This window comes from Schistocerca cancellata, chromosome 6 (assembly GCF_023864275.1).
Source record: "Schistocerca cancellata isolate TAMUIC-IGC-003103 chromosome 6, iqSchCanc2.1, whole genome shotgun sequence".
Taxonomy (NCBI): Eukaryota; Metazoa; Arthropoda; class Insecta; order Orthoptera; family Acrididae; genus Schistocerca; species Schistocerca cancellata.
Window position 1 is genome coordinate 605,131,406 of NC_064631.1, and position 11,160 is coordinate 605,142,565.

At 45.9% G+C, this 11,160-nt stretch overlaps 1 non-coding gene across 1 annotated transcript; it reads left to right on the top strand.

Annotated features, from left to right (window-relative positions):
• Positions 1–5,837: 5,837 nt before the first annotated feature.
• On the top strand, positions 5,838–5,912 carry Trnas-cga (transfer RNA serine (anticodon CGA)). The gene has a single exon. It is a non-coding gene; the product is annotated as a tRNA-Ser (tRNA).
• Positions 5,913–11,160: the final 5,248 nt, after the last annotated feature.

Genomic DNA, 11,160 nt, shown 5'->3' on the forward strand with positions numbered 1-11,160 from the left:
TAAAAGGAATATGATTCGTCTGAAATATCAACTTTTCTGTCTTATGTCATCAGTCTTCAAACTGGTTTGATGTGATCCTCTATGACCTCACCCGTGTGCAAATATCTTCATCTCAGAGTAGCTTTTACACCCAATGTCCTCAAATCTTTGTTGGATACATTGCAATCTCTGTCTTGCCCTACTGTTTTTAGGTTTCCGTGCCTCAGTCGGTAAAAAGGCAGATCTTACAGGATCACTTCGTTGTCCAGCCGCCCGTCTGTCTGTCTGTCCTACTGTTGAGATGCCTTTATCCGAGGAACGGGCAGACGTGTCAAGTTGAAATTTATGTTATACACTAAGTTCAATGTTCTCCTGGCGGTGTAAAACAGTTACACTTCTAAGTCAATTTAATCAAAAGACATGGACGTTTATGTCGCATATTTTGAGACTCGCAAACTCACTCATCAAAACCTATAGCTTACTTCCCGTTGAGCTAAAAATCATGAACTTTGGCGAGAATCAAGGTTTCACAGTACAAGTTTGTTGTTCGACTTCAGACTTAAAAATTAAAACATTCTCGAAAGGCATGGAATTCCCGTGACCGACACCTCGTCTATATCAATGTCGATAACAGACAAAAATCATCGAGATTCTCGGTTCCCCGAATGGATGAATTGTCTATATGCATAATTAAGTTTGTATGGAACCCTCAGAGCGTTCTAGTACCATGGAAGTTAATCCCAGATGACTGAGTGCATATCCTATCATCTCGTCCCTTCTGTCTTTCCTCACCGAGATCTGGCCGGCCGGTGTGGCCGTGCGGTTAAAGGCGCTTCAGTCTGGAACCGCGTGACCGCTACGGTCGCAGGTTCGAATCCTGCCTCGGGCATGGATGTGTGTGATGTCCTTAGGTTAGTTAGGTTTAAGTAGTTCTAAGTTCTAGGCGACTGATGACCTCAGAAGTTAAGTCGCATAGTGCTCAGAGCCATTTGAACCATTTGAATCCTCACCGAGTATGCAGAGAAACTCCTCTCCTTATCGGCATCCTCAGGTAGCACCACATCTCAAACTCTTCGAGCCACTTACGATTTTCCTACAGTCTGTACTTCACTGCCATACTCTGCTGTGCTCTGGGCGTCAATTCTCACAAATATCTTCCTCAAATTTAAGCCTGCACATTATAGAAGTTAACATATTTGAACGATTAATGGCAGTAAAGGCAACAAAAGAAAAATTCGGAGAAGAAATAAAAACTCTGAGGTTCGCCGATGACGTAATTCTGTCAGAGACAGCAAAGGACCTGGAAGAGCAGCTGAACGGAATGGACAATGTCTTGGAAGGAGGATATAAGATGAACATCAACAAAAGTAAAACGAGGATAATGGAATGTAGTCGAATTAAATCGGGTGATTCTGCGGGAATTAGATTAAGAAATGAGACGCTTAAAGTAGTAAATGAGTTTTGCTATAGTAGAGAGGATATAAAATGTAGACTGGCAATGGCAAGGAAAGCGTTTCTGAAGAAGAGAAATTTGTTAACATCGATTATAGATTTAAGTGTCAGGAAGTCGTTTCTCAAAGCATTTGTATGGAGTGTAGCCATGTATGGAAGTGAAACGTGGACGATAAATAATTTAGACAAGAAGAGAATAGAAGCTTTCGAAATGTGGTGCAGCAGAAGAATGCTGAAGATTAGATGGGTAGATCACATAACTAATGAGGAGGTATTCAATAGAAACCGAGCGAGGTGGCGCAGTGGCTAGCACACTGGACTCGCATTCGGGAGGACGACGGTTCAATCCCGCGTCGGGCCATCCTGATTTAGGTTTTCCGTGATTTCCCTAAATCACTCCAGGCAAATGCCGGGATGGTTCCTTTGAAAGGGCACGGCCGACTTCCTTCTCCGTCCGTCCCTAATCCGATGAGACCGATGACCTCGCTGTTTGGTCTCTTCCCCCAAACCAACCAACCTACCAACCTATTGAATAGAATTGGGGAGAAGAGAAATTTGTGGCACAACTTGACTAGAAGAATGGATGGGTTGGTAGGACATATTCTGAGGCACCAAGCGATCACCAATTTAGTATTGGAGGACAGCGTGGAGGGTAAAAATCGTAGAGGGAGACCAAGAGATGAATACACTAAACAGATTGAGAAGGATGTAGGTTGCAGTAGGTACTGGGAGATGAAGAAGCTTGCACAGGATAGAGTAGAATGGAAAGCTGCATCAAACCAGTCTCTGGACTGAAGACCACAATAACAACAACAACAACGATTAATGCATTCTTTGCCTGTGATAGTTTCATATCTATATCCCCATCTTGCGTTATTTTGGTTTCAAGGTAACACAATTCCTTCATTTCGTCTACTTCGTGGTCTCCAATTTTGATGCCAAATATGTCAATAAACTCATTTGAACTACTTATCACTGACATCCTTTAAACCCTCCCCCCCCAATTTTAATCCCACTCCTGAGCCTTTCTTTTACTTTCGTCATTGCTTCTTCGACGTAGTTGAACATTAGGGGGGAGAGACTGCATTCTACTTCGCGCCCTTCGCAGTCCAAGCACTTCTCGCGTGATATTCCATTCTCATACCCACCTAGCTGCCTCTATCTTTGAAATGTTGCAGTCTGGAGACACTGCTTTATAATATATATATTACATACCTTCTTAGTCGTAAAGAAAGTAACTGTACGAGAGATATTTTTGGAATATGAATCAATGCTTGTAATACTGAGATCCGACTGTATTCCATTTTGCTGTAATTATACACTATTTAATAAGCTACAGTAATTGCGTCTCTTACATTATGGGTCGTTATAACGTAATTTTGCCTCACATATACTGTGAATGTAAAAGCTAAATAGTGTTAACGGAAAGCAATATAAAATAAAGGAAGGGATATTGTCCCACAACATCTGCACAGCAGAAATGTGTGGGAAGAAATTACGAAGCGCAAAGATTAGCTCATTAAGGCAGATCTAATCCACGGTATTACATGATGGGTTTGAGTAGGAGAAAAGCTGATGACAATAACCACTTAATCTGTAAAAAGTTCAGTAACTGAGAATGTTAGTAAGTACTGAAGAACTGCGGATCTCATAATTGAATGAGATAAATGTCTGGCGCTGGGTCTTGTGACGCATTTGATCATAACCGTTAGTAACTTGGCAACGTTGTCGCAATACTAGTTTAAAACACAGGTAAATTGCAGCCAAATATATGAAGGAGAAACGTAAAATATTTCTAGCAATTCTAAGGTGAAATGACAACGTAATGACAGTATCACCAGTGATAGCAAAGGAAACAGAGACCGAACCACGTTCTGAGAAATGAAGAAGCCACGTGAAAGCTGGCATTACGTTTATTTGTGGCCCAGAAATTCTCTACGGCTTACTGGAAACAAGTACATTCGCATCAAGCAGGACTCATTGCAGACTCTGTTATCTCTTCCCCTCCCATCTCTCCCTCCACTCTGCCTTCGCATAGCGGCCGACGAGATAGTCGGCCTCGCTTTCGATCCACCTACGTCACTGGAATTTACAGTGGCTCCTGACGTCATCTGGCCAGTCACATGAGCGACTGAAACGTAGCGGCAGCCTTAATGGCCGTGCCGTGTTGCCTCCGTATGTTGCCAAGGTTTCATCGACTGAGGATAAAGAGTGCTTTTGCGTGATAGTGTGCACTGCGGGTGCGCGTGGAATACAGGGAAACGTAAAAAGGCCGAGAACAGCGTCGGGTCTCTGCTGGTAATAACAGCAACGTACAAATCGATCTTAAGCTCTGCGACACGCGGCGCGGTTATACTAGGCGTCTAACAGGCGAGATACAAACTGTTCCTAAATGGTCATACTTCCAAACTGAGGCATTACTCAACGCCAGACGTGAATCTTGCGCAGTAAAAATGGTCACGCGGTTATGCACCGGAAGTCCAGCTGGTCACATACAATGAGAGAGGTGTGCTAGAGGACACGCAAGTTACTAAATATCAATACCGAGCAAAGTGGTGCAATGGAAGGTATTGATTTCAAAAACGCATCCGGTTATTCCAATTTAGGTTTTTCACGAGTTTACAGAATCAAATCAGACGAATGTCCTTACCACGACCTTTACCCATTACCTCTCCCAACTTTGCTCAGATAATTGGTGACCCAGCGCTAATGATACACAGCGTCGGACAAAAATATGAAAAGAAACACAACACATTATCATGAAACTTCCTGGCAGATTAAAACTGTGTGCCAGACCGAGACTCGAACTCGGGATCTTTGCCTTTCGGGGGCAAGTGCTCTACCAACTGAGCTACCCAAGCACGACTCACGACCCGTACTCATAGCTTAAATCCGCCAGTACCTCGTCTCCTACCTTCCAAACTTCACATAAGCTCTCCTGCACACCTTGCAGAACTAGCACTCCTGGAAGAAAGGATATTGCGGAGACATGGCTTAGCCACAGCCTGGGGGATGTTTCCAGAATGAGATTTTCACTCTGCAGCGGAGTGTGCGCTGATATAAAAGCTGTGAGGACGAGTGGTGAGTCGTGCTTGGGTAGCTCAGTTGGCAGAGCACTTGCTCGCGAAAGGCAAAGGTCCCGAGTTCGAGTCTCGGTCCGGCACAGTGTTTTAATCTGCCAGGAAGTTTCTTAGTTCAATACAATCGCCGGTGTCTTGCTGCAACTCAGACGCATCTGCTGAAGTAATATTACTAAAATACTCGTATAAATCATAATATTAATCCCCATATTTTCGGAAATATTACAGACCCACAAACTCTAAAACTAGTTTTAGAATCATCAACAAAATTCCTTTAAGACAAAATATTTAACATACAAATATGCAATAATTTTAAATTTATTAAAAATTTCAGTTATTTATTTTTCCGAAGATGGCAAACAGGTTTGTACAAATAATAGTGTAATCAAGTATGGTTGCTACCACATTGATATACATTCAAATAAATTTAATATCCCACAGTTAAACTCTTTAACTTAATACTAACATAAATTAAAAGAGTGATAGTCTTCAGGCAACTTATTTCTATTTAAAAAAATACATGTTTATACTTCATTTTGTGATCTCACATCCCTGAAACTGGTGGGAAGGGGGATGTTTTTAGGTAGATTTTAGACAGACAGTTATCATCACTGCGGAGTGAATTTGTGTTGAGGTGGTTTCTCCAAATTCTTTGATTTCTGAGACTGACATCGAAATATAGGTTGGCAGCAGTGTTTACACATGAAAATGTCAATTTCTACTGTGGTCTTCTTTTGTCAGTTGCTTACGAAATAAATATTGGCTATGAATACATTTTTTATTTGTCAATATTTGTGACACGTACTTAGAAAAACCTAATGGTACACGTGATCTTTGGCACGAGAAACCTGGAATTGACTGCAGCTATTAAAAATCATCATATGACATTGACGAAATCCACAAGCTGGATTTGTGGAATGATTGAGCAGGGACTCAGACTTTATTTTTATCGAACATAAGATAGGCAACGTCAGATGATGGAGATCTTCGCGCAAGAAGGAGCAGTTTTTACGTCAGACTTCACTGTTTTCCGTTCCACGTTTACATAGCACACATTTCACTGCACAAATACGATCTCACAGCATTTAGCGCTCCATCATTCATTACGACTGAAACAGGTATCAGCACACCTACAACAGAGGGGAACAGAAGTCTGTTACTTCACATAAGCTTTCCTGCACACCTTGCAGAACTAGCACTCCTGGAAGAAAGGATATTGCGGAGACATGGCTTAGCCACAGCCTGGGGGATGTTTCCAGAATGAGATTTTCACTCTGCAGCGGAGTGTGCGCTGATATAAAAGCTGTGAGGACGGGTGGTGAGTCGTGCTTGGGTAGCTCAGTTGGTAGAGCACTTGCCCGCGAAAGGCAAAGGTCCCGAGTTCGAGTCTCGGTCCGGCATACAGTTTTAATCTGCCAGGAAGTGTCATATCAGCGCACACTCCACTTTAGAGTGAAAATCTCATTCTGGAACACATTATCATGTCTAATATGGTGTAGGAAACCTGTTGGCATTCAAAACAGCTTCCAGTCATCTCGTAACAGATACATTCAGGGCATGTACGGTGTTCAAGGGAATCTTATACCATTCTTCCTACGAAATAGTAGTGAATTCAGATAACGACGATGGAGGTCGATAGCAGTCACGCACCCGTCTTTCCAAAGCAGACCACAAAGGCTTAATAATACTGAGACCCAGTGAGTGGTGGCGAGGAGAGATGCGACGATACGTCTTCGTGGTCACAAAAGCAGTCCTGGACGATGCGAGCTGTGTGAACAGACAGGGGCCCTGTCGTCTTAGAGAACACCATGACAAGTGAGGAAGAAACACTGTACCACGGGATGGGCCTGATCAGCCAAAATGTTTACATAATCTTTTGCGGTAACGTGACCTTGCAGAGTAGCCATGCGGCCCATGGGTTACTTCGATGTGGCTGCCCATACCATCATCGAATCGCTGCCATATTTCACTCTTGGGACGTAGACTCGACCACAAGTTTGGAAAGAGTGTGAAACAAGACTCGCTCTGCCATTGACGTTCTTCCATTGCTCCATAGTTGAGGTTTTATGGCTTTGGCACCGCGCTTTCCTGTTACGGGCATTTGCATCAGTGATGCTCGCCCAGCAGTTCCAAGCTTGTAGAGCTCCTTTAGTGTTGTTTTGGTACTAATGAGGCTCACGAGTGCGATATTCAATTCTGCAGTGACTTTTTCAGCTGGTGTCACAATGGTCTTCAGTAACCTTCCATCACGATCACTCAACACACCCTCCCGTCCGTGTTGTGACTTAGCGGCTGATTTTCTTTTTTCCACGTTTCCCTGTATACGGTATAAATCTTCGACGCGGTGCCTCTTGAAACACCAAACACTTTGGCTCCCTTGGTTACGCGCCGGCCGAAGTGGCCGAGCGGTTCTAGGCGCTACAGTCTGGAACCGCGCGACCGCTACGGTCGCAGGTTCGAATCCTGCCTCGGGCATGGATGTGTGTGATGTTCTTAGGTTAGCTAGGTTTAAGTAGCTCTAAGTTCTAGGAGACTGATGACCTCAGATGTTAAGTCCCCTAGTGCTCAGAGCCATCTGAACCATCCCTTGGTTACGGAAGCCCTCACTGTACGACCACCAACAATATTTGCTTGCGTTCGAATTCACTAAGCTCCGACAAAACGCTCTCACGATTGCACAGAACACTGTTCTGACCACGACTGGCACTTGCAACGTGTTGAGGACGCTGCGCAGGGGCCGTTCATGGTCAGACATAGGTTTGACTAGAATTTACATTTATGTTCAACCATGCATTTTTTTGCGGTGCTTCCATACTTCTGACCGGCTCCTGCAGGTGGCAGCGTGGAGTTAAGATTTAGACCTCCAGTTTCCGAAATAACTTTGATTACTCGTATGTGCAACCGTCGATTAAGAAAGACCAATACAACAAACCATACTTTTAATTTACCTGCTTCTATAAAAGTCCAAGATGATCACGATTCGGGATTTGCGCTAACTTGTTCCTGATCAACTACTTGGAGAACGGCATAACGCGACGTGTTGATCCAGTGTTAAAGACCTCCCGTCGACAAACCGGCCATTGGAGATGGAATGCAGGTTCGAATAGGTCCAGGACAGAGAAGGAAGCCACCTGTGACTTTTCAGAGGAACTTTACCGGCACTGGCCCTACGGGATAAATGAATCCGGATGGCTGAAGTAGGCCGGCCGTTGCGGCCGAGCGGTTCTAGGCGCTTCAGTCTGGAACCGCGCGACCGCTACGGTCGCAGGTTCGAATCCTGCCTCGGGCATGGATGTGTGTGATGTCCTTAGGTTAGTTAGGTTTAAGTAGTTCTAAGTTCTAGGGGACTGATGACCTCAGATGTTAAGTCCCATAGTGCTCAGAGCCATTCGAACAATTTTGACTGAAGTAGGATTTTAAAAGCCCAGTATCTTAACCACTACGCTCGGCGATACGTAATCTAATCAAAATATCTCGTTCCATTTTGTTAACGACGTTATTACACCCAGTTTTGTTTATAACTGTGGGACATCAAAAACACAAATTCTTACTTTAGAAAAAAAAAAAACAATTCATATACAAAAATGCGAATTATGCTATGAATTGCAGTTATCACTGGTACCAAGTATTAAAACAACTAAAGCATCTAATAAAAATTTCCGTAATGGAGCTTTTGAGATGCGTTTCTACACTCCTGGAAATTGAAATAAGAACACCGTGAATTCATTGTCCCAGGAAGGAAAAAATTTATTGACACATTCCTGGGGTCAGATACATCACATGATCACACTGACAGAACCACAGGCACATAGGCACAGGCAACAGAGCATGCACAATGTCGGCACTAGTACAGTGTATATACACCTTACGCAGCAATGCAGGCTGCTATTCTCACATGGAGACGATCGTAGAGATGCTGGATGTGGTCCTGTGGAACGGCTTGCCATGCCATTTCCACCTGGCGCCTCAGTTGGACCAGCGTTCGTGCTGGACGTGCAGACCGCGTGAGACGACGCTTCATCCAGTCCCAAACATGCTCAATGGGGGACAGATCCGGAGATCTTGCTGGCCAGGGTAGTTGACTTACACCTTCTAGAGCACGTTGGGTGGCACGGGATACATGCGGACGTGCATTGTCCTGTTGGAACAGCAAGTTCCCTTGCCGGTCTAGGAATGGTAGAACGATGGGTTCGATGACGGTTTGTATGTACCGTGCACTATTCAGTGTCCCCTCGACGATCACCAGTGGTGTACGGCCAGTGTAGGAGATCGCTCCCCACACCATGATGCCGGGTGTTGGCCCTGTGTGCCTCGGTCGTATGCAGTCCTGATTGTGGCGCTCACCTGCACGGCGCCAAACACGCATACGACCATCATTGGCACCAAGGCAGAAGCGACTCTCATCGCTGAAGACGACACGTCTCCATTCGTCCCTCCATTCACGCCTGTCGTGACACCACTGGAGGCGGGCTGCACGATGTTGGGGCGTGAGCGGAAGACGGCCTAACGGTGTGCGGGACAGTAGCCCAGCTTCATGGAGACGGTTGCGAATGGTCCTCGCCGATACCCCAGGAGCAACAGTGTCCCTAATTTGCTGGGAAGTGGCGGTGCGGTCCCCTACGGCACTGCGTAGGATCCTACGGTCTTGGCGTGCATCCGTGCGTCGCTGCGGTCCGGTCCCAGGTCGACGGGCACGTGCACCTTCCGCCGACCACTGGCGACAACATCGATGTACTGTGGAGACCTCACGCCCCACGTGTTGAGCAATTCGGCGGTACGTCCACCCGGCCTCCCGCATGCCCACTATACGCCCTCGCTCAAAGTCCGTCAACTGCACATACGGTTCACGTCCACGCTGTCGCGGCATGCTACCAGTGTTAAAGACTGCGATGGAGCTCCGTATGGCACGGCAAACTGGCTGACACTGACGGCGGCGGTGCACAAATGCTGCGCAGCTAGCGCCATTCGACGGCCAACACCGCGGTTCCTGGTGTGTCCGCTGTGCCGTGCGTGTGATCATTGCTTGTACAGCCCTCTCGCAGTGTCCGGAGCATGTATGGTGGGTCTGACACACCGGTGTCAATGTGTTCTTTTTTCTATTTCCAGGAGTGTATTTTGTAAGAAAATAACGGCGCGGCAACATTGATAACTGATGCAATTTATCACCTATTTTTAAAAATTTTATATACTAAACTGTCTAAAAATTCCGGAATGAATTTTCAGTCTGCAATGGATTGTGCGCTGATTTGAAACTGCCTGGCAGATTAAAACCGTTATATCAGCGCATAGCTCTAACGAGGGACCGTTTGCCTTTTGCGGCCAAGTGCTCTACCGTCTGAGCTATCCAAGCGTGACCCGCCGTCACAGCTTTACTTCCAACATAACCTCGACTCCTAGCTTCCAAACTCCAGGGAAGTTCTCCTGCGTGACTTGCGGGGATAGCACTCTCTGGAATAAAGGATATTGCGGATACAGGTTAAACATAGCATAGGAGATAGTTTCCAGAATGAATTCTCGCACTGTAACGGAGTGTATGCCGATTTGAAAATTCTGTCAGACTAAAAGTGTATGAGAGACGGGGCCTGGAACCTAGGACCTTTTACCTATCGCAGGCAAGCGTTTCGCCGACTGAGCTATCCAAGCACGATCCGCAACCTGGCATTACAGTACACTCCGCCACAGAGCGAAAATTCATTCTGGAAACAGTCACGTAGGCTATGGCTAACCCGTGGCTCCGCAATACCCTTTCTTCCAGAAGCGTAGACCCGCAAGGTATACAGGCGATTTTGTGAAGTTTGGAAGGTAGAAGACGAGGTACTGCTGGAAGTAAAGCTATAAGGGCGGATCGTATGCAGTGCTTGAATAGCTGGGTCAGTAGAGCACCTGCCTGCAAAAGGGAAAGGGTCCCAGGTTCGAACTCTGGTGCGGCACTCAGTTTCAATGCGTCAGGTACTTTCATGTTTAAAAATGTTTCGCACCAACCTTATGACTTGCACAGTTTGTGGAATTTTCTTTCATTGCAAACTCCTTTCTCATTTTGAATACAGAAAATTGCTAATGTGTGATGCATTCTCAGTGCAGTCGAGCAGAGTGCATTTTGTCTCCAAACGTGAACTGGTAGCTCGGCCTGTGTTCAGTGGCCATTCCGTCAACGTGACTCAAACGCCGTTCCAGTCAAAGACCGCGTGTAGTTTGTGAGCGCGGGTTATCGCTCTCCCAATTGGCGCGAACGGTAGCGACTTCATTACAACACTCGACCGCTGGGCCATGGTGGGACAAAAAACATTGAAGATCTGCCTCGTATTGGCTGCACGAGATCGAGACAGCACCTCATAACATGTACGTATCCCGAAAAGCATTTAACAGAATCGCGCGCTGCCTATTTGGAGGCGACTGCAAGGGCCGTGTCGATACAGACAATACGCAACTGTGTTCGCACGATTACTTTTTCCCTCTACTCGTCCATAGGGAACAAAATAGTACAATCCTCCTAGCATCGTGACGCGCGAAGAAGGTGGACAAGGAAACACCAGGCACAGAACCCGGATCAGCGACACTGAGTTGTCTTCGCCGACGAATACAGGACGTGTCTGTTGCCTGAAGATCGTCATATAATACTGTGGAGGTGGCCAGATGCCAGTGCCCGCCC